The sequence below is a fragment of the Sorex araneus genome, chromosome X, assembly GCF_027595985.1.
Source record: "Sorex araneus isolate mSorAra2 chromosome X, mSorAra2.pri, whole genome shotgun sequence".
Taxonomy (NCBI): Eukaryota; Metazoa; Chordata; class Mammalia; order Eulipotyphla; family Soricidae; genus Sorex; species Sorex araneus.
In genome coordinates, this window is record NC_073313.1 from 106747070 (window position 1) to 106772446 (window position 25377).

A 25377-nucleotide genomic window follows, 5' to 3' on the forward strand; every position below is an offset into this window, starting at 1 on the left:
TTGGGGAGAATTGCCATTTTGACAATATTAATTCTTCCAATCCATGAGCAGGGGATGTCTTTCCACTACGTAGCTGTCAGAAAACATGAAGTCATGAAATTTGCATATAAGTGGATCAACATGGACAGTATCATGCTGAGTGAAATGAGTCAGAAAGAAAGAGACAGACATAGAAAGATCGCACTCATATGTGGAATATAAAGTAGCTGGAGGTACAAGCTTACAATGTTGCAATTCCTGGCAGACATTTCTCTGGACTTAGTTACTAAAATACTAAAATACAGAAATACAGAAATCCAAAACTATGTTGCTGCTAGTGCAGCCTCCTGACCTCATATCTCTTCATTCTCAACAATGGAAAACAAATTACCAAATGCTTTCTTTTCAGCAGATCGACTTTAGGGGGGAGAAAGTCCAAATCAATAATAGTGACTTTTTTGTTTAAATATTGAATGTAATCAAAGTAAAGTGAAAGTAAAATGAAATTTACCAGTTACACATGCGAGGTGGGTGGCTGGGGAGGTGGGGGGAAGGGGGGAGGCATATCGTGATTCTTGGTGGTGGAATATGTGCACTGGTGAAGGGATGGGTGTTTGAGCATTTTATAACTGAGACTTTAACCTGAAAGATTTGTAACTTTCCACATGGTGAATCAATAAAAGAATTTTAAAAAAATAGTGAACATATCAAGATTTTAAAAAAAATTTCCTAGTCAAAAGAGATTACAGAAAATAAACATCATATAAAACTGAAAGAAAAAAGTCTTGTTCTGAAATAATTAACTGCTCTACCAGCTGATATGTCGGAGTTCAGATATTTTAATAGAGATCATTTTTTACAATGACTGTGAAGCAAAACTTGCTTCCCTATTTTAAAAATTCCTATGACTAAATCCATATTGCTTCAGTTCATTTGATTTTAGCAAGCCATTGCCAATAACCCCTTGAGAGCAAAATCTGGAAAACTGAAAGTAAAAAGACAAAAATAAATGTTCAAAGGGATTTTATGAGTATGAATTGTAACTTGAAAGGCAAGTTGGGCAGGAGAAAGAAGGGAAAGTACAAAACTTTAAGGGAACTGTTTGATTTAATATATGACTTCTTTATCTGTTTACCCTGCAGTATCTCTTATCTTTTCTTATCATGTTCATAATATGATCCTAGCAAGGGCAAGTCAGTGTTGCCTAAAGTTTCCCTGCTTAAATAAGAGAAGAGCTCTTGATAGTTTGGGTAAAGATTTTGAAAAATAATCAATAAGAGGACAAAGGAAATTTTAGCCATCAAGTTATTCAGACAACACAATTAACCAGATTCATCTCCTTCTCCTTATCCCCTATGCATTCCATCCAACTGAGGTCATAGTGAAGTGGGATTCAGATACATGTTAGCTGGAAGATTTTCTTCCTGGCACTAATCTGAGTATATGAGTTATAAATTATATTCATTAAATTTCTAGAGACTCAAATGAAATGAAAAGGGAGACAAAGGGCCTCCTACTTTTTTCTGTGAAAAGTGACCTAATCTTAGTCCAAGTTGGATCTGCTGTTTGGGGGTGACTAAACTTGACATTTTCTACCCTTACTTAGAATTTATTTCAATTACATTTTATGTTCAAATGTCCTTTTTGGTGATAACTGTGTAATGAGCATTTCTTATTTAAGTTACTGCTCAGACACAACCTTCCATACTTGTATTAAGCTTAAATAGCACTGGAGATTGGTCATCTTCAGAAGTAGTCATTCAATAATTTATTTCCTGGACAAAATTTGTCAAGCAGGAGTTTTACCATCGCCTCACTAAAAGAAGACTCCAATTTTCGACCCCTTTGTTCCTGTGTAAGGTAAAGAGAAAAAGTTAGTATACCTTCTACACCCTAGACCTTTCAATGTGATTGATTTCAATATGATTGGTTTCAATATGATTGATTTCAAGTCCCACACCAGTTTACTCCATAACTGTCACTGTCATCTCGTTGCTCATTGATTTGCTCGAGTGGGCACCAGTAACGTCTCCATTTTGAGACTTGTTGTCACTCTTTTTGGCATATCAAATACGCCACAGGTAGCTTGCCAGGCACTGCCGTGCGAGCGAGATACTCTCGGCAGCTTGCTGGGCTCTCCTAGAGGGGCAGAGGAATCGAACCCAGGTCGGCCACATGCAAGGCAAATGCCCTGCTACTGTGCTATAGCTCCCAGCCCACTACTCCATAAACTAATTTCAAATTGCTAAACTCTCCTAGGTTGTTGAACAAACAAAACTTATGACATTTACCATGTTTGTGGAGTTATCTGTTACTATTTTTTAAATATGTTATAAGTTGAACAAATAAGGGGGAACATAATAATATAAAGGTAGCTTTCAACTTACTAATGAGGTATCACTGTATCACTGTCATTCCGTTGATCATCAATTTGCTTGAGCGGGCGCCAGTAACATCTCCATTCGTCCAAGCCATGAGAATTTAGCAGCCTCTCTTTACTCGTTCTTCCCAGTTGTGTCACATTGGAGATTCTTTCAGGATAAGGGGTATGAGACCCATCATTGTTACTGTAGTTGGCATACTGAATACGCCATAGAGAGGAAGCCAAGATCTGCCATGTGGGCAGGATGCTCTTGGTACCTTGCCAGGTTCTCTGAGAGGGAGAACTAGGCTACAACAGGTCACACAGCTGCGAATGTGGCCTCGCACTTCTGGGAGCTTTGTTTTCTTCTTCTGGCTTACTTAACTCAATATTTTATCTTCCACTTCCAACCAGGTTGTAGAAAATTGCATGATTTCATTGTTCCTTGCATCTGCATAGCATTCTATTGTGCATTTACGCCACATATTCATTATCCATTCATCTGTCATGACCACCTAGGTTGATTACATATCTTAGTAATTTTATTGAATGTAGCAATGGACAATGGTGTGTATATATCCTTTTGAGAGAGGTTTTATGTCCTGGGGATAGAGGCCCAAAAGTGAAATTGTTGGGTCATATGGAAGTTCAATTCTCAGTTTACTGAAAACTCTCAATACTGTTTTCTGCAGTGGTTTCAGCAGAACACATTTTCACCAGCAGGGTATTAGAGTTCCTTTTTCAACACTTCCCCACCAACACAGATTGTTCTTACATTTTTTGACATGTGCTGTTCCCACTGGTGTAAGATGGTATCTCATTGTCCTCTTGATTTAAATTTCTCTGATGACAAGTGATGCTGGCATTTTTTCACATGCCTACTGGCCATCCAACTATCTTCAAGAAGTGTATTTATTTACTTTACCCATTTTTGATAGAGTTTTTGGTTTCTTTGTGTATATGAAACCTTTATCTGATGTGTTGAATGCAAATGTTTTCCCATTCACTTAGCTGTCTTTTAGTATTAGCCTGTGTTTCTTTTGACATGCAAATGCTCCTTAATTTTTTGTAGTACCATTTGTTTATTTTTGACTGTGTTGTTTTACCAGTGGCATTAGATCACTGAAGACACCTTTGAGGTCCAAAGCATTTTTTTGTGATTTGAATTGCCTGCCAGGGTCATAACGGTTAATTATCATGGTGATTAATGAGGTCAAGAACAAAGATCAAGTCTACTGGGGGGGGGGGGCCCAACAGATTTAATAAGCGACATGGCTAACAGCCCACAGAAACTTGTCCTCTATCACTGAAGTCCACATGATTGGCAGTCAATGGCATTATGCACACCTATCTGCTTGCTGGAAAATCACTAACAACCACACATCCAATGACGGTATGTAAGCTGAAGTGTCTTCTACTGAAAACTCCAACACAAACATTTTTAAGAATGTATGGCTTCTAATGCACTGCTTACAATGAATGCACTACTTTTCCAAAGGGAATTCCCTTGAAGAGTTTACACTTTCATGCTGATAAGGATGTTGGGATGTGGATAGTGGGGAAGAGAGAGAAAGGAAGCGATTGAGACTATGAGTCTGTGTACATTTCCCTCCCACAGGAATAGTAGGGTAGGATGAATAGGGCCAATTTTCCTGAACTCCTGCCAGGAAGCCAAGGAATAGCCAGTTCCTGGAAGTTGGTTAACTGTGCCCAGATGCTTATCTGCTTGACTGTTCAGTAGGAAAGGACAGAGCCTTTGTAGCAAATGGCTGTGATAGTTACAAAATGAACATATGCTACATATCCTTAGAAGATAAATAGAGAACTGACAAAGTCAAAAGAGGCTAGCAGGAAGATGTGAATTATGTTGATGACTTTGATAGTTGCTGCTAGAATTGTGATTATTCTGAAAATACTAGAGAACAAAAAACAGTGGTCTGTAATGTTAATTTCAAAGCACTGTAATTTCCAAGAAAATGTGGAGAAAGCATTGGATCTTAGAGTAAATGTTTCTTTATGAAGAGAATAAGAAAGCAAGGAAAAAGAGATGCTGAGAGCAATACAAGAAAGCGGTGGAACTATCAGTAATAAACCTATGGAGAGAATTCTTAATTGTGCTGTTGCTATTTCATAACCATATCTTCTATTAGGGGAGGACGAATAGGGCCAATTTTCCTAAATTCATGCCATGCAAGGAATGGCCAGTCTTAGTTTAATTGCCAATCTAACATCAGAAGGTATGGCCAGTGCCTCAAAAGAAATGCACGATTTCCCCTAAGAGCGTCCTGTCAATAGATTCCAGGTAAAGGAGTGTGATCACAATATTGTTGTATTGCTCTCATATATCTAATCTCAAAAGACTGAAGGTGGGGCTGGAACAATAGCACAGTGGGTAGGGTGTTTGCTTTGCACGCGGTTGACCCGGGTTCAATTCCCAGCACCCCACATGATCCCCTGAGCACCGCCAGGAGTAATACCTGAGTGCAGAGCCAGGAGTAACCCCTGTGCATCGCCGGGTATGACCCAAAAGCAAAATAAAAAAGACTGAAGGTGGCCCAACATGTGTTCCAGGTGCTCAACAGTGAGTGAAACAGGTGTACCCGCCTTATAACTGGACAGCAAGGCAAGTCTTGGTAATACTCAAATTTGTTAGTGCAGGAGGCAATAGTCTTTCTGAGGCCAGGACAGCTTATCTGCTGCCTAGGGACCTAGGGTGTAGCTTTGCAACAGGCCTCTCCATGGGGTTTTTCCACAACTCAGCAGAACTTGGGAATTCACCAAATTCATCATCATACTCTGCCAGCAGAGTGTGGGTTAATATCATAATCCCTGCCAAAGGGATCCATAGCTTTGAAAATTTGGTAAGCTTATTTCCTCTTTTCCTGCTGGCCAGTACCTTATGATTTATTTCACCTGACCGCCTTTCTGCTTTCCTCCTTTAAAAGCTGCAATATCCACTGGTTGTAGATCATGGTCTACTTGCCTACAGGGAAGGAGAGGCACAAAAATTGTTAGTGGAGAGAATGTTACTGAACGGGGCATAGAAAGACAAAATATGAACTCAAATCATCCATATTTGCTCATAGGTAGGATCACTAGAAGATACTTTGTGAAACCTTTTTTTTCCCAAGCAGCTAGAAGTTCTCTTCTATTACTTTGCCCTTTTTTGGAAAGATGAAAGTACTTAATGGTGTTACACTCAATTTTTCTAAAGAAACTATGGTCCATACGATAAAAGCACCCCATTAAGAAATTGCCTCTGCATTTTGCTTTGTAACCGCAACCTGGGGTCTTTCTTCAAACATGGCTCCCTTTCTATATGTACCTGAAGTTCAAACGAGTTCCCCAGACTGCTACAGCATCTAGGTGAAAAGTGAACAGCATTCTTATGGTGAATCAATAAAATTTTTTTAAAAAGAAAAAAATAAAAGTGAACATGATTTCAAGCTGCCATCCAGATGTTTTATCTGGTCACCACCATGCAATTCTGTCTTTGGAAATGTGTAGACTTTATAGGAACTAAACATCTGGATGCTCAATTGAAAGATTTTGTTGGTTTTTCCCTGATCTTATGGAATTAGGCAAGATATATTTTGTTCAATATGTAGAGTATTTGTGTACAGAGTCCACTTTCTCTTACACCCCACAACCCAATAGTTCAAATGACCCCAAAGGGAATAGAAGTGGATGCCTGTGTTTGTGATTGGGTTTTATAAGCCCGAACATCCTGAATTCTTTAAGAAATCTACAGTTCTGGAATATTTTTCTCTTCCTGTGAAGAGTTTCTTAAAGATAGAACCAGAGAGACCTCCATATGTAGCCCAGTTATTTGTTAGTAACCGTAACTCTGGGCAAAAGTAGTAGAACAATGGAGAGGGCTCTTGCCTTGCATGTAACCAACAGAGATTTGATCCCTGACACCCCATATGGTCTTCTCAGCCTTCCAGAAGAGATCTCTGAGCACAGGTCCAGAGGAAAATCCTGAGTACCACTGGTGTGGCTAAATAAATAAATAAATATATAAAAGACCCTCAAACTAGTGTACCCCGTGTTCAGAAGAAGTGAGCAACTTGAAAGTCAACTCATCATGGTTACTCCATTTATTTCATTCTTGATGTGCCAGGACTTGGAATACAGAGATAGTGCTTAAAAGATAGAATTAAAACATAAGACAAAATTATGTTTTTACTTCATTTTACAAACAGGAACACTGAGGTTTATGGGAAATAAATAAAAAGATCACATTATAGTTACATAAGCGACCATGCAATTTGGGGAGTCTTAAACTCATTAGAAGCAACTCTTTTTCCATCTTCATTCTTTGTTTCCCCCTCACATTCCACAGTGAAGTGTCTTAGACAATTGCCTAGTAAATAATATAAGTTTCAATCCTTGAGCACTTACAAGATTCAAAGTGTAATTGGACCTCATTTTGGTAAAACATAGTCTTAAGGGTGAAACCTGAGAATCCCAATCCCAAGTTATATTTATCTTGATATCTATAGATTATAAGAAGAGCATGCCAATCTTCAAGGCAACTTTGAAAATGTCAGGATTGGTGGATCCTGAGACACACACTTAGATGCCAAAACTGGTGGTTACAAAAGATAATGGAAGTTTTATGGACTAGGGAAAGCTTCCAAATCAGAGCATACAAGGAAGCTCTAGGGGCTCACTAAGGTTTTGGAGCCAATCCAGGAGAATTATTAAAATAATACCTCTCTGTTTACCCACACTTATTCATAAATTCTTCTGAAGGGAAAAGGATGGAGATAAACAACTGTGCAATAAGTAAATCCTGAAACAAACTTTTTAGTTCAATATCAATTCTAAGGCTATCCCAGAGACACTTTTCCTGAAAATTTAATAGCATCTTCCTTTAGCCTGATACTTCTTAGGACATTGCAAAATATCTTCCTTTTAAATTATCACCAAAAAATCTGGAAATTATGTTTTAATTTCATTTGGCACAGAAAGATGTTGAGGTTTATGGGAAATAAATTACTTTCCAATAGGCAAGCAGGATTGGGACTTCAACACAACTCTAATATATATCAATCTTATAATTTCTCCATATCGCATAGCTTTTTCAACATAGTATAGCCAAAAGACAGCTCACGAGGCCAAAAAGAAACTATTGGGAATGTTGAAGTTTGTGATTCATGAGCTTCCTGATAACGATATATATGAGAAGGCCTCTATGTGGTGAAATGAAGCACAGGGAGGATAAAATTACTTTCTCATATCACATATTGAATCGGAGATGGGACTAGAATTATAGATAGATCTTCTGCCCTCATGTCTGTCAATACAACCTAATTACTTCTTAGCTGAATTATTGGTGTGTAATGTGAGTGTGAACTTATACAAGCGCACATGTTTGCACATGTGCATGTTTTTGTGTTAGGGGTGGACGAAGGGGTATAAGAGGTTGAGGCAAAAGAATATATCACAAATAAAATAGAACTTCTGATTATGGGTCTGCAAACCAAGTATTTTTTAACTCCAGAATTCAGAGACAAGGTGAGAAAGTGCCTGCTGGCAAGGACAACACAGATTGAAAACATATGGAAATGTCTTTTCAGAATGCAAATCTACCTAATATACTTTAATAATATAACCTATAAACCTAGATATAGTTAGCTATGAACTTCAACCTTATAAGGAAAACAGTTAACAGAAAAAAGACTGAGGTAATAGAAATAAAATGACATAATGCTATGCCATAATGAGATAAATATTGGAAAATGAAAATTATTCCATAAAGCACTAAAGAGTGGTTACTAGTGTGGTACAAAACAGTGGATAGTGGGAGCTCCCCAGAAAGACTAACAATCTCATTTCTAATGAATTCTCCTCCAAGCTTTCTCAGTTTCCTTATTTTTTATCTTTCTTTTATCCCTACTCACCCATTTACTCAAATTTGTTCTGTTCTCTCTTCTCACCAAATTCAACTCACATCTTTGATTCTATGAATGGATAATAACTTAATGCCTATCAATCCAGTAAGAGAGATGAGAAAGGGTTAGAGTTATTGGTACTGGGCACACACTTTGAGCCCAAGAGGCACGGATAAATTTCAAACATCAGCCAGCTGAAAGAAGAGGACTTTTAGCCATCAACTTTGAAGCCATTATCCATACCTGGCTGGCTATAAGATTATGAACTGTAGTCCTTCTCACCCGTGTACTAGAGTAACTCTTGCATAGCAGTACAGAGTAAATGAAGGGTAAAAATGCTGAATCCAAATTTGTGTACTTCTGTACTGTGCTAGTGACTTAGTTTTACTGGATTGATATTGTTTTATTGGATTTATATAGTTGTAATGTATTGAAAATCCACCAGTAATAAGGAAAATCGGCCCCCTCGCCCCTACTATATAATACTTGTATCTGATGGGGAGATAAGAAAACATACAGAAACTTCCTTTCTTTGGGTCTTCTTATCTTTTTTTCTTCTCTTTGTACTTTACTTCTCCCTGGATCTTCTAATTTCCTTCAGTACATTTTCCTCCCCCTGTCTCTCTCTCTCTGTTTCAATCACTCTTTCTCACAAGGCCACTGACACACCTTAATCCAAAACCTGACCTGGCTGTAGGTGATGCCTTTACCTACTTTTTCCTCCATCTTTTCATAACCCATTCCCAAATAACCTGGGGGTGGGGAAAGATTGAAGTGGTGAAGGACTTATCTGAAATAGGTCCTGCTTTTGTCCTTAAAACATCAAAAAATATTATTGTTTCTGACGAGCATTTGACGAGGGTGGGACCAATAAAGTCATGGTGATGGTGGCATATTTTTCATTCTCAAATTCAAAAGTGGCACCTCTTTAGCAATTCAGCTTTTTAATGAAGAAATCCGTGCCCAGCAAAACAGAAAGTTAAGTCCTTAAGGAAACCATTTTGCCTTTGTCCTACTTTTCTGAGAAATGATAGAATATAAAAGAGATTTTTAAAAAGCTTAAGTGGATTGATTCACTGTCCAAATAATATTTCCACCCCCACCACTTCACCCAGCTCTTTGTGGCAGTGGGAAGGTGACCTATGTCTCCTGGTGATTCATTCCACCTGCTAAAATATATCAAGGATCCGTTGGAAAGGTTAAGTTAGAAAAAGCAGAAAAGAATATAATCTCCAAAATCAGGGCTTCTAAACTTTGACTTCAGAACTCTTTTTTTTTCATTGTCTATGCATTTTACCTTTACTTAACTGAATCACCATGAGATAGAGTGTAAAAAACTAAGACTCGCCAAGGGGCGAGTGCACTGTGGGGCTCTCTGGGCGGCTCTGTCTCACCGCCCACTTTCTGTGCCCCGGAACCGCTGTGTGTGCTGTCAGTCAAGGGCAGACGACGGGAAGGAAGAAGGCCAGACTGGTTGCTCGATCAGTTTATTTCATTCTCTCTCTCCGCTTCTCTCCCGCTTTCGTGGATCTCTCTGGATCTGTGGATCTGGCCCCCGTGGATCTCGCCCCCGACCCACTCTTACAGCCTAGTTAAATCTCCACGGCATGAAGGGGTTGGGGCATACCCATAGGTGTGGTCACAATCAATAGGGTAAGGTCCTTTCCCTCAGGGGATGCTCCTCCTAGGACTTAATTCTCTTTCAGCAGGAGGATCCACCCAAGGGCGGAGTCCATGAATGTGTTTCTCTTCTCCTCAGCCAGCAAACATATAAGAATTCATAATATTAATTATTTTGTATGGACTCAATAAGAGATGCATTAAAGCTTATAGAATTGCTCTCCTGGGGCCATCTCAATCTCAGACTACAGTGCTCAGGCCAGATCAGTCTTTCCTATCCCTGGCAGGGTCCCAGTCTCATAATTACTGTTGGATCATGACAGCATTTGTCTATGATCAAGCTCTTAACTTATAGTTAAGAATTAGGCACTTTGGCCAGGCCCATCTCGATGCCAGGGTAGCACATAACTCACCGCTTGCCCTGGATCCTTCCCATCCCACGTCGGGGACCCTACTTTGGGGTGCTAGGAACTGAGGGCAACTGAGTCTTAAGTGGAGAAAGCAGATGCCCGGGAGGGAATAATGTTCAAGGTCAATTAATTCCCAAGTTATAAAAACATAATATTGTCTTCTTGTGTCTATACAAAACAGACATAGCTTTAAAGTAAATTATTCAAAAGGCACAAGAAGAGGAGAAAGGCAATATTACCTTATATAATATAAATTCAGTATCCTAGGAAGGTCTGACCTTGCAAATTAGCAGAGTCAGATTTAGGAAAAGCCCGGATTAACTCTTTTGGGGAAGAGAGCATGGAGAAGTGATTATAGCTAAACAAAGGGATGGGAGAGAATCTGGAACACCTTGATGGGTGTGACTGGGGTGAGCCTAAACTCCAGGGAAAACTGGGACAAGCTACTTGTGGCAAGGGGGGAGAGGACAAAGTAATGTCATCCTACAATAGAGCATTACAAAGCTTTCCATGGTTTGGTTTCAGTCATGCAATGTCCTAATGCCCATCTCTCCATCAACGTATTTTTCCAGCACCAGTGTCCTCAGTTTCCCTCCCATGCCTCCAAGCCAGGCCCTCTTTGTCTTTCTCATTTTATGCATTATGGTCTGCAGTACAGATGTTGAAAAGTTATCATTTCTATCCCTTTACCTACTTTGAACACTCAGTTCTTGTCCAGAGTGATAATTTCCAAATCAATGTTGTCATAAAGGACCCTCCCCTATCATGACTACCCTCCAACCCCTGCACTCTTGTGTTAATTTCCAACCATTAACCAGTCCTCCTGGCCTATTTTCCATGTCCTTGGATATTAGTTTGATACTGTTTTTTATATCCCACAAATAAATGCAGTAATTCTATATCGAACCTCTCCTTCTGACTCATTTCACTCAAGATGATACTCTACAAGATCTTCTGTTAATAGGCAAATTTCATGACCTCACTTTTCCTAAGAACTGTGTAGTATTCCAATATGTAGTTGTACCATAGTTTCTTTATCTATTTGTCTGTTCTCAGACACTCAGGTTGTTTCCAGATTCTGGCTATTGTTAATATGCTGCAATGAACACAGAAGTGCTGGTGGTGTTTGTACTGTGTTTTTGGACCCCCAGAGTTTATTCCCAGAAGTAGTATTTCTTGGTCAAATGATAGATCAATTTTTAATTTTTTTGAGGAATGACAATATTGTTTTCCAAAAAGGCTGGACCAGTCGGCATTCCTACTAGCAAAAAATTGGGGTCCCTTTCTCCCCACATCTAAACCAGCCTTGGTCATTTGGATGTGTGCCAGTCTCTGTGATGTGAGGTAATATCTTATTGTTCTTTTGATTTACATTTCCCTTATGATAAGTGATGAAGAACATTTTTTTCATGTGCCTTGTGGCCATTCAGATTTCTTCTTTGAGGAAAGTTTTGTTCATTTTTTTTACTCATTTTTGATGGATTGGATTTTTTTCTTGTAAAGTTCTTCCAGTGCCTTCTATATCTTTGATGGCAGGACATATACATTGGTGAAGAAATGGGTATTAGAACATTGTATGACTGAAACTGGAGCTGGAAAAACTTTGCAATTGTGTATATCACAATGATTCAATTAAATAAATAAACAGAAGCTTCTGTAAAGCAAAAGAAACACAATCCTTAATAAAAAGACACCCTACAGTATGAGAGAAGATAGTTGATATCCAAGATCTAGAAAGCAAAAAACTAAACTTACCAACAAAAAATTCAATGACCCCATCCATAAATGAGGTGAAGAGATTGACACTTCCCCAAAGAAAACATGCGGGTGGCCAAGAGGCATATGAAAAAATTGCCTGTCATCACTCATAATTAGAGAAATGCAAATCAAAACAGTAATGAGATACCACCTCATGCCTGTGGGAATGGCACCTATCTAAAAATCTGGAAATAGTCTGGAAATAGCCAATGTTGGAGGGGTTGTAGTGAGAAGTAACCCTTATCCATTGTTCATGGAAATGTCTGGTTCAATCTCTATGGAAATAAATATGATGGTTTTTAAAAATAAAAGTAAAAAACGGAATAGTACTCCTATATAGTCCAGTAATACTACTTCTTTGCATCTATCCCCCAAGAATACAAATAGTTTGAAAAGATATATGCACACCTATGTTTATCACTGTCCTTAGTATAGTAGCCAAGATATGGAAATAACCTGAATGCCCAACAACAGATGAATTAATTAAGAAGTTTTGATATATAAACACAACTGAATGTTGTGCAGCTCTAAGAAATAACAAAACCATGCAATTTTCAGCATCATGAATGGAATGATAGGATGTCATGCTGAGTCCATCAGAATGAAATGAACATGTACAGAATGATGTTCTTATATGTGGAATTTAAAGACACAGCAGGGTCAGAAACCAGCACTGTTGTTTTCTAAACCTCAGGAGACAGCCCTCTCTCCCTACCACAATAGAGTTTCTCCAGAAATCTCCCTGGCATTGGGAAGGACACTGAAAGGCACATCCACAAACTACAAAAGGAACTATGGGAAAGCAGTTCAGAATCTGACCTTGGATTGCAAGAAAATATTATAATTAATACTGAGGAAAATTCTGTAATATCCACTTATATAATCTCAGAAAAAGTATTCAGGGTGGAAATGCTTATTATATTTAATGAGTTCAAAAGAAACAATAAGACAGGCAACCAAACACAAGAGAATATGAGAGCAGAAATGAAAAAACTGCAAACAGAAATGATAGAACTTAAAAATTTGGTGGGAGAAATGAAAAAATCACTGAAAGTCCTTACCAGCAGAGAAACAGCTTCTGAGGATGAATCAGTAAGCTTCAAGACAAAGTGCAGTAAACACCTTTGTTTGGTAGCTAAGTAAGATTTCTTTCTGAAACAATAAGGCATGTACTGCTTATGCAATCAAATCCTATATAAACTGCTTGCTGCCTGAAGTCAGAGTTGCTATCAAGAGACCACTCTGTGGGTGAGATAGTTGACCCCAGTTTAGTGGAATAAAACTCCTACTGCTTTTGCAAAAAAAGAAAAAAGAAAAAAGTGCGGTAAACCACCATATAACAGCAGAAAATGGGAGAAAGGGCTCTAAATAAATGAACATCTGACATGAGAACTTTGGGATGAATTCAAAAAGAAGAAGAACACAAGAATCATCAGAGTGCAAGAGGGCCAAGAAGGCAACCTTGATGAACAAGCAACAGTCAAAGACATCATTGGTGAGAAATTCCCAGAGATAGAGTGCATGCTCCCACATCTAGGAGTCTCAAAGGGTACAAACTAAAGAGATTCAAACAAAAATACTCCAAGACACATCCTAATCATAATGACAAAGACAACATAATGGGGAAACTGATCCACCCAATTGTGTTGGGGAAGTGACAGGGAAGGGGTCTGGATTCATTGAGATTAGGGGATGGGTACACTGGTTATGGATGGGATGTTGGAAGTATGTCCGTAAGAAACCATTATTAATAGTATTTTAAATCAAAAATATAAAATAATAAGGCTCATTTATTATCCAAAGATGGAAAAGGATTTTGAGAAATCCATCCCACTATAGACATAATTTATTTATTTTATTTCTTTTTGGTTTTGGACCATATCTAGTTGTGTTCAGGCTCTGAGCTCAGTATTAATTCCTAGCATTGCTCAGGGAAATATATAGGGTTCTGGTGATCAAAGCATGGTGTGATGGGTACATGCAAGCTTATACTCTCTCCATCTCCATGAAGCTATATTTTTAAAATAAAAAATAAATAGTTTGAAAGGACCACTCTTTCAGGAACCACAAAATGGCTGGAAATGCTGCTCAAATTATAGCGTTTTCAGCAGACCATGACCTCCCAGAAGCAGGTATGGCTGAGTGGTTCAATTCAAAAAAACAAAAGGATTTATACCGTGAGTCCTGTGCTTGCTCAAAGCTCCACTTTATAGCCCTCACTCAGAACTTTAAAATTGTCAGAGTACTGTGACTGACATGAATGTGATACAATGAAGATAAAAAAGAGAGGACCATGACTAGATCCTTTCCAGGAAGATCAATGAGAAAATATTAATGTAATAGAGATTCTAATTTTAATATGAATGAGACCCCAATAAAAATTCATGAGAGATAAATTTTATAAAGCAGAGTGATGGTTTTTCTCATCAGGCCCAAAGAAGGCGTTAGCTACAACATATATCAGTATCCTAGATGCTATTTCAAATGAAAGATCATGCAATAGAAAGGTGTTGATTTAATTCAAGGGTTAATGGAGAAATCATCAACCGCTACTGTGCTCTCAGCTATTATGTGACCTCTTCTGAAGGCTGTTACACTAATCAACTTCTCTCACAGGCAGCTGCTAGGACTGAACTGCAAAGCTTTACATAGCCTACTTAAGGGAAAAAGAGAATCTTTTCCTAATATAGTCACACAATTCTCTTTAAATATTACTATATTTAAAGTGAAACATCTGTGAGAAGTGTTCCAAGACCACTGGTCACAAACATTTTGTGACAGCTGTGTATTTATAGCTGCCTTTTAGGTAGTTGCATCTAAATCTGCACACACAAATACAGTATTTTCCTTCTTATGATCTCAACCTGGGATAAGATCTTTCAGGGGAAATTATAACTTAAAGTTTTATTTAAAACCTAAGTGTAATTGATTGGTGAAGAACATTCATTTTTTAACTGACATCCTTAAATTTCCTGAAAACTATCATCCTCTGAAGTAATATATTGTTGAGTAAGATATAAATTGAGTTAAATAAAAGTCCAAGATATGTTTTCATGTTTCAAAAAGAAAGCAATTTTTTAAAAGCAGAGTATAATCTAAATAGACTGGCATGACTAGAAGAAACTGCAATAAATTTCTGCCTTGTGTACTCTTAATGCTTTTACTGATCTTGAAAGTTTAATAACATTGTTCACATCTTCTTTATTAAGTTCATAGTTACCCAAAGCCTATGCTCAAAAATAATCATCTCATACCTAAAAGGTATACACTCAGCTGGTGTGTCCATAGCTAGCCATTTGGTTGCTATTTGACTAGCATCTCATCATCAAGGAGTCATTCCGCAATAACTCTGATTATACACAACTTAAAAGAAATAGTCCATTCCAATCACCACCCAGTGTGTGACAAAGATGATCACTCCAAGGCCATGCGACTCGTTGCCTGCATATCCGAATAAGGTGGATTCAATATGGATGTATAGGTGAAATTGATTTTAATAGATTTGTGATGGATCCTGATTTTATATTTTCATGTTGGGAGAGGTTACGGTTATTCTTTAAAACTTAATGCCATGGTTTAATCATAGTTATTATCTTCTAGAAAATCACATTAACCAATGTTTTAAGAGACCATATGTCGTTCCTTCTTCATACCACTCATAATGCCTCCCTTTCATATTCAGGACTTAATAAATATCTGCTGTGTGTGATTCATTCCATTGTATTCTTCCTAGATGATCATTAGACAGAGTGCTGCCTAAATCTGTAAATTCAATTTCTGTTCTCATCTCTGTATTTCCAAAATCAAATGCATGGGGTTGCTCTTCAGTTATCTACAAGTTCTAGTTATCTATGAGCTTCCATCCCTTTAGAGTAGCACTGCCGCACAGTCATCCCATTGTTGATCGATTTGCTCAAGCGGGCACCAGCAACGTCTCCATTATGAGACTTGTTGTTACTGTTTTTGGCATATTGAATATGCCACGGGTAGCTTGACAGGCTCTGCCGTGTGGGCGGGATACTCTCCATAGCTTGCTAGGCTTTCCGAGAGGGACGGAAGAATCCAACCCAGGTCGGCCACTTGCAACACAAATGCCCTACCCGCTGTACTATCACTCCAGTCCAGTTCAGAGTACTGTGCCAAATTTTCAATTCAGTTCCATGACCAATTTCACTTCATCTTGGGTTGCCCTTCAAGAGCAAAGTCATATGCTTGCAGCAATTCCTGGATGACTAATCCCAGGGCCTCTTCCACATCTGTGGCATTCGAAGACTTTCCCAGATGTCAGAAAATTTATTCTGACAACAACCTTTAAGTTCTGTGCTGCCTCCTTAATCATGGCTGCACAGGCTAGATTAACAAAGAGTGAACCCATTGTGCAAGCCTGTTTCTGCACATGAGTGATGATGAGAGGGGTCAGACAGGGCACCACCCACTGTGATATAGCCACCATATCACCAGAGACGAGTTTTAGTATATTGCTAAAGTTTGAGAAGAGCTTATCTTGCCTCTTAGCTTCCAAAATCAGGGCCAAAAAGGGATTAACTCTTTTTAAGTATTTAAAAATCTGTGAAAACTGTATATATGTATATGCTATAGATTATATATAATTGTTCTGTAAACTTTTCCTATGCATTTCCTATATATACCAATATCCTCTATACTATCATTTTGCTCAACCATGGAATAGGTAAAAGGCAAATTGTGTATCTGGCATTGCCTTAATAATTACAGTAATTAACCAAGTAGAGTAGCCACCAACAAAGAACATAGTGCTCTCCATTTTTGTTCTCAAATAAGATAGGTGGAAGAGGTATCTTAGATACCTATTTTTATAGAAGATAAGTGTTTATATACATGCAATTTTGCATTAAATATTTCAGAACTTCAAGATTATAGGTTCAGGAATTACTACTAGCTATATTTAGATTAATTGGTAAGGCCAGAATTCTTGATGACCTAAATATCATTTTTAAAGGACTAGAGCAAACAGTAGGTAGCCAATGGGGTAATTGGCTCCGTTTTTCTACAAACTAGTTGAAAAACTAAGAACTTCAGTTTCTTACCTATTTCATATTTCAACATTACTCTCCTCTCAAACCCACAAGACCAACTAATTTCTTCATTTACCCAAAAGATGTTTTCAGTTGTCTTGATCAATTTGACTGTTTAAATGTCACTTAGCTAAGGTTTCTACAAAAGAAAGGTGCATGTTCAATCCAACATCACCCCCTACTGGTTTTCATTATAGAGAAGAAAAAATGTGTATTGAAATTTAATCCTCTCAAATTATTATTTTTCAATGCTAAAATACAAAGTTATCTGCCGTGTTTTCACTTTCTTGAGTAATAATCAATTTCCCAAAAGTAGAGGGTTATCCCATCTCTCTATAGATACTCAAAGTAATCCCTTTGATTCTGTTTGGAAGCTTTACACATTATCTCCAAACAAGCAGCACCTGGGCATAATGAGGAACACCACTCCAGCAAGAACTGGCCTGTAGAGTAGCAGGGAGTTGACATTACTGTCAGTGGTAGACATGTAATAATTAGAAAGAAACAAGAACAAGGGGAAAATGTAGCACTGTAGCACTGTAGCATTGTGCTCTCATTGTTCATTTTGCTCAAGCGGGCACCAGTAATGTCTCCATTGTGAGACTTGTTGTTAATGGTTTTTGGCATATTGAATACACCATGGGGAACTTGTCAGTCTCTGCCTCGAGGGCGGGATACTCTCGATAGCTTGCTGGGCTCTGCAAGAGGGACGAAGTAATCGAACCTGGGTTGGCCGCGTGCCAGGCAAACGCCCTACCCACTGTGCTATCGCAAATGTAAATGCATAAAATAATAATTCTCTTTAACTTTGGAAATCTGTAGGAAATAATGAACTATTTACCCTACGAGAAAGTGTATAATGATACACATTTTTGATCTATACCTTTGTTTCAGTGACAGGCTGAAGATACTTATATCAATTAACAAGGAAAAACAAGCATTAAACCTAAACCAGGAATGCCTGGGCTAGGGCTCAGGAGCCAAATATATTTGTTGCAGGGGGGGGGGGTAAATGATTGCATGTGTGTTCCTTAGGTATGAAAATACTCATTGGATAGTCTGTCTTACTGTGCCCATGAAAGAGAATTATTGCTAGGACAGTTTACAAATCTAAACAAGTAAAGTGGATTTTAAATCATTTGTATTAGGGACAGGAAAAACAGTATAAATATAGACATTCAAAAATATTTTATATTTGTTATTAGAAAATTTGTCGTTCTTACTTTTTAATGGCTGTTTATATGAGATATCTAGCGAGTGGACAGCATTTCAAAATCTCTCAACAGCCAAACTGAAAACTTATTTCAGGACTAAGAATTTTTCTCTACTTTCATCTTCCTTGTCATTGCTCTGTTCCTATGTTAAAGTTTTTTCCATATTAAACCCTCTGAATCTTCTCAAAGTCCGGATGAGTGACATCTCCCCACATCCCTGTACTTCCAGAAGCCAGGCAGCCACACTCACTCCCCACAGCAGCCACCATGCAAGCTCATCTACTGACCTTATTCCTGACTCAAAAATAAAAGAAATCAACTATCTGCAAAAATTTCTTGGATACCCACTCAGGCTAAGACCTCTGGTACAATCTCGGGAGGGGTCAGGCCCAGCTCTGGCGCTACCAAAACACTGGCAGCTGCACTCATATGTCAACAGCTGTCATCATTCCTCTTGCTGGCCTGCCAAGTTAAATCTTCTGGATTTTCTGGAGCAACATCTACAAACTCTACAGGACAAGCATCCTAGTAGGAACAAGCCAGATTGGGTGAGAATGTAACATAGAAGCCAGCTAATCTCAACTAAAAGAAACATTAACACAAAAACATTAACATTTACTAAGTCAAACTTGCAACAACAGTTTAGTAAACAAGGACTTAGTATCCACATGGCAAGGTACAACATTTTTCACAGATTTTCTTCTACTGAAGTATTTTTTGATCATTCAATTATTTTTGATCATTCAATTTAATGCAAACAAGCAATATAAAATTAGTTATTGTGGGCCTGCTATGGGGTCAGGCTTGAGGGATGGTAGGGAAAATGGAGACAATGGTGGGGGAAAAGTGACAGTGGTGGTGGGATTGATGTTTGACGATAGAGTGCCTGTAACAAATCATCATGAACAATTTTGTAAACCATGGTATTTAAGTAAAGTGGGGGAAGATAAAAGACATTTTTTCAGTATTATCTCTTTCTGCTTAATGCTATAGAAAAACTTTTTTGGTTCAGCAGTTTTTTCTTCTAAAACTAAGCAAGAACTACAAAACTTTTCTTTCTCATTTTAATTATTTCTCATTCAATCAGAAATATTCATTTAGTACTGATAGTCACAAATGGGGACAAAAGCATATAGCACATGCTTTCAGTTCTCAAGAAATTTATAATTTAATTGAAATAGAGACAATAAAACAGGAAACAGTTAGAAAATAGCAACAAGAAAAAGCTATGTTTGAGGCAAGATAAACGGTAAAAGTAGTAGTACCATAATAGTTTAGAAAAGGAAGGGGATATGCTATTCCAGTACTGCTCAGCCAAGAAGAGTTCAGTGTAAAATATGGTATTTGACATGCATCTTGATAAAGTAGAGTAGGATTTGAACAGCCTAAGTGATATATGAGGAGTTTGCGTGATAGTGCAGAAGTTAGGGCACTTGTTTTGCATGCATCTGACCCAAGTTCCATCCCAGGCATTCCATACGGTCCCCTGAGTTCTCCAGGAGTAATTCCTGAGTGTAGAGTCAGGAGCAAGCCCTGAATATAGCCAAGTGTGCCCCCAAAACCAAACAATAAAAGATAAATGAAAGAGGCATTAATTAAAAGTTTATGGTTGGGATTCAGTATGTAATTTGAAGAAGCTCTTAAAGAAACCAGTCTTCATAGTTCAAATGAATAATAAAATACAGCTTTGACATTGGGTTTTATAAAAAGTAAGGCTTTAACAACTGGAAAAATTTTGAGCATGACACTACATAATAAAATTAATTTTTCACTTTCTCATCATAGCAAAATCAAGAAAACCTATTAGATAGTAATCTAAACTAGAGGTCATTATTGGGAGCAGATAGATAGCATAGGAGGTAAGGTACATGCTTTGTAGGCAGACAACCCTAGTTCAGTTTCTAGAACATCATGGTACCTGGAACACCATTAGGTGCAGCCCTGGATCCAACACCTCCCCAAGAAATTCTGTGGCTTCCAAACACTGCTATATGCTCCGGGTAATTTTTGCCACTGCAGGATTCTAGCAGAACTCTATGTTCAGACCCTCACATTGAACTGCCAGCCTGCTGACCAAGAATCTTTAGGAGGGTCCCTGAGATCCTGCGGGAGACCATCAAAAATAGTAAGTATTGGAAATAAAATGATATTGGGAGGAAGTAACAAAATATGTGAAAAAATAGATATTATGGATAGGAAAACCAACAGATTAATTAACTGATAACAATGAGAAAACCGGTATAGGCTTAAGGATTCATGCTGGTTTATGAAAAAATAATGACAGAGATTTAGCTGTGTAGTCATTATATGACTGAAATCCAATCACGAACAACCTTGTAAATGTGTATGTCACTGTGATTCAATTAAAATAAATAAATAAATGAAAAATTTTTTAAAAAATTGAAGGAAAAGTTTTAGCTGTGAGTCTGAAGTAAGTGTGACTCATCCAAGCAGATGCATGCTGGGGGGGGGGCTGAAATGAAAAACTAAATAACACATGAAAGACATGAGTTTTCCTTAAAAAATATGAAGATGCCACAGTGATAGTATAGTGGGTAGGATATTTGCCTTGTACATGGCTGGCTCAGGTTCAGTGCCCGGCATCCTATATAGAATCATCGGGATAAATTTCCTGAACACAGAGCCAGGAGTAAGCCCTGAGCATCAACTGGTGTGACACTCCTCAAAAAAGAAATTGAATATCTGCTATATATTTCATACATAGGATACAAATATGAGTAATCTAACGTTCCTACCACAAGATACTTAAAATCTAGTGGAAGTACAGACAAGCAAATATGTATTTTGCTGATGAGTATGAAAAGAAGAGACAAATGCATAAGCAAAAGATGCTATTGTATTGATTCAAGTAAAAGTTACTGATGATCTAGAGTAGTAAGGTTCAAGAAGAGACAAGACAAACTAATCTCAGAAGAGATGCCAAGCCGAAGAATTTCACAATTATACCGGTCTTAGGGCAGAAAACTCTGGGATATTCTTAGAGTAGGGACAATGACTTTAATAGCACACATTTTCTTTTGAAGAACTATTTTTATTATCCCATTTACTAATTCTTTCATAATAAGCAATATAAAATAAATTATTTTGTGCTGCTAAGGGGATAGGTTTAGGAAGTTGTGTGGGAAACTGAGGACAATTTTGGAGGGAAAGTCACACTGGTGGTGGGATTGGTGCTAGAACATTGAATGGCCAAAACATTATGAGTAGCTTTGTAAACCACGGTGTTTAAGTAAAGTTATAGAAGAGACAAGGCATATTCAGGAAACATTAATAGGAACTATGTCCAAGAGAATAATTTCTTGAATAGTGAAGGTTAGGGTTAGGGAAGTGTTAAGGAGGGAGACTTGAAAGAATAACTGAAATAAGTAGGTGAAATATGGGTATCGCTAACTGAAATAACTATGTTATTTATTTATTATTTACTTACGTACTTATTATTACTAAGAAAGCAGAAATTTCTGTAGGAAGTACATATTTGTTTTCAATATGCCTAACATGAAATTTTTGTGGAATGTTTATATGGAAATATTAGCATCAAGTTTGATATAAGAGACATAAAATTAAGGGAAAAATGAGCTGAAGCAGTTGAATGGGAAATCATCATCAGATGTGTGGTAACTAAGTCGTGAGTAAAGTGAGTATAGCTCAGAAGACAATTCATAGAAAAGCTGTGTATAAATGACAAAACTTGAAAATATAAATCTTTAAAGGACAGACTGAGATAGAAAAGATTATCAGATAATGGCATAAATGAAAGTCCATTTGGAGTTTGTTGAGAAATTAGTTGTTAGGATGTGCAGAGCACTAGAAGATCACAACTGATGCAGAAAATGTGGGGTCAGCACCTATTCTCTTCCTGAGAACAATAAAAGCTAAGAGTACAAGTGAAAGCTAAAAAAAATCTAAGATGTGTGCTGGAGTGATAGCATAGCGGGTAGGGCATTTGCCTTGCACGCGTCTGACCCGGGTTTGATTACCAGCATCCCATATGGTCGCCTAAGCACCGCCAGGAGTAATTCCTGTGTGTATGAGCCAGGAGTAACCCTTGTGCATCACCAGGTGCAACCCCCCAAATAAAACTAAGATAAACATTTTTGAAATAATGAGGAATGTGCTGCAAAAGGCTATGGAGGGAAGTTTCAGGGACAGTTACTAAAATATGGAATGCTGCAAATATATGAACAGAATGGGAAAGAACTTAGGAAAGTGTTGAGGACTAAAGCTAGATTTAAAGAGGGATAATAAGATGATATGGTAAAATGACACAATTGTCAATTATTCTTTCAATATTTTTTTACATCTAAAATTGGGTAATTGTAGTAGGTCGAGGAACGAGTGATACCAACTCCCCATTACAAAATAAATAAGTTATAGGATGTAATGTACCTCATGGGGAATATAGTCAATAGTAAGTTGCTGAAGTTTTGAAAATTATTATGAAAATTATAGGTAAATTATTGTGATTATCAGTTTTCAATGCAAAATGGTTGATTGAGCTATAGATCTGAAAGTAAAATATTGTTGTATGTCAATTGCATTATAATAAAAACAAAGTGCTTGGGAAAAGATGAAAATAATAAGGGAAGAAAAGGAACCTAGAAAAGCAAAATGATGATATAGAGTGGATAGAGGAGTCAGAGGGGCTCCTAATAAGACACCTTCTAGATCAAATGTGATATCTGTTAATATGTCGATGAATGTGTGGAAATAGTTGGGAAAGATACAAAGAAGAGAATATCCTGCAGATATTCAAATGAGTGGGAAATAATATGGGACAAAATACTTCATAATTTGAAATTTAACTAGTAGATTCTAAATACAAAATATGCCTGTTCATATTATAACTAGGTCAAATACAGGGATGTTGATACCAATAAGAAGAGTAGGCAGGATGGGGTTGTATGTTGAGTAAAGGTAAATGTCCCCCAACCCTTTTTGATTGATTTTGGTTCATTTTGTTCTGAAATACACACAATAACATCAGGCATATTGATAGGAAAAAAAACAAAGTTAATTATGTAAGTGGACCCTTCAATAATATGAGAGTCCTCAAGGCAAAATCAGATATATATGTTATTCTGAGCTAAGGCAAGAAAGTTGGAATCTGGAATTTTAAAAGCAAGGAAGGCAATTCATAAGAAGAATGCCAAATATTTTGTTTGTTTGTTTTTTAAATTTTATTGAATCACCGTGAGATAGTTACAAGCTTTCATGTTTGGGTTACAATTACACAAAGATCAAATACCCATCCCTCCACCAGTGCACATTACCGCACACCAATATTCCCGGTATATCCCCCCTTTCCCACTCTCCCCCTGCCTCCATGAATGCCAAATATTTGTAAGCAAATGTTTGTATGTTGTGTAGAGACAATAAAACACAGGGAACACTCTGAACAACCTTTGCTAAATTCTTCCCAGTCTACCCCATGTAGCTTTTAGTACTATAGTTCTTTATGGTGATAACTCCTTTCCTAGCCCAGGTTCTATATCAAAATTCTTTTGTTTTTGGAACACACTTGGCTATGCTCAGGGCTTACACCTGGTTCTTAATTCAGGGATCACTCAAGATAGGCTCAGTCGATCATATGGGGTGCTGGGGAACTAACCCTACTCAGCCACATGCAAGGGAGACGCCTTGCCCACTGTACTGTAGCTCAGGCTCCTCCAAAACTTCTAGTTAAAGGAAAGTCTCATTCTCAAAACTTCTGTTTGAGTTTTCTGTACCTTTCTTTTCTTCAGTTCAAACTAATCTACATGCATTGTGGCCTATCCTAAGTAGCCTGTCCTGAATCTCATCAGAACTTTGAACAAGAACTGACATCTACATGAATAGTGCAAGTGATGCATAAAATAAACTTGGATGGGCATTATAAAAATTATAATTTGCTCGTTCTTTGGGGGCCAGAGTGATCGTACAGTCGATTGGGCATTTGCATGGCATGCGGCACACAGGTTCAATTTCCAGCACCACATATGGTACCCTAAGGCAGGACAGGAGTGATCCCTGCATACAGAGCCAGGAGAAAGCCAGAGTATCTCTGGATGTGGTCTCCCCACAAAACAGAAATAAATGCAAACAAAATTATACAGCACTAAACACTTGGATGACCCAAATGCCAAATAAACAGACAAGATTTATCCTCCCCTCACCTTTATTTTATAGTCTTATATTGAGGCAATGGAGATGTCTCCTGACTTTAGAGGGTTGTGGTTATCTGAGTGCATTTTTTCAAATTAGGTCTGGCACTTCTGGCATGTGCTGCATCTTAAAGTATCCATAGAACTCAGTGTATACAGGGACATGTTTGCAATCTCAGCTTCATGCCTGCTGCCATCCCTCTTGGTAAGGTCTACAGTCACCTTGTAAATATCACCAGTGTTCTCTACCATATCTACCCATTAGAGGAACCAGAATTATCAAACAAATAATTGCTTTTCAGTCTTATTTATATGAAGCTTAGGGGTATAATGAAGACCATGAGCTCTTGCTAGATAGAAAGCACTGTCAATTCACAAAATTTGCTGCACATTAGAATCACTTATGGAGGTATTTTCATTGTTGATGTCTAGGCACCATAACATATATTTTAAAAGGAGTGTAGCTACTTTATATGTTGTGGGGTTTAGAAATAATAGACCCCAAAAATTTCATGGAGAAAGGGAAGAAGAAGATTTATGGAATTGTGCTTAATTTAGTGGAGCACCTCAAATGAAAGTAACTATGGTTCTCCCCTATCAAACATGTCTCCAGTGATTTCAGGTGAGACCATATTAAGGCAATCATGGGAAAATGGGAAAGAAGAAAGAGGCATAGTATGTTTGTTCTGCTTTGCCTTTGTAAGGTAATTAATTCTAATAATTAATTACAGGTCCATGGTAGAAAAAAAAACTGGATCGTTTCCAACCAGTTACCTACAGCTCATCTACTACTGCTATTTTAAGGGAAAACAGTACCACTTTGCAGGGAACAGTTAGAGCTGTACACTGGCTAATAAATAAAATCTGTCTTCACTGTGTTTTGCACAAGAGTGCTCATTCTTTTAGGTGATAAGAACTT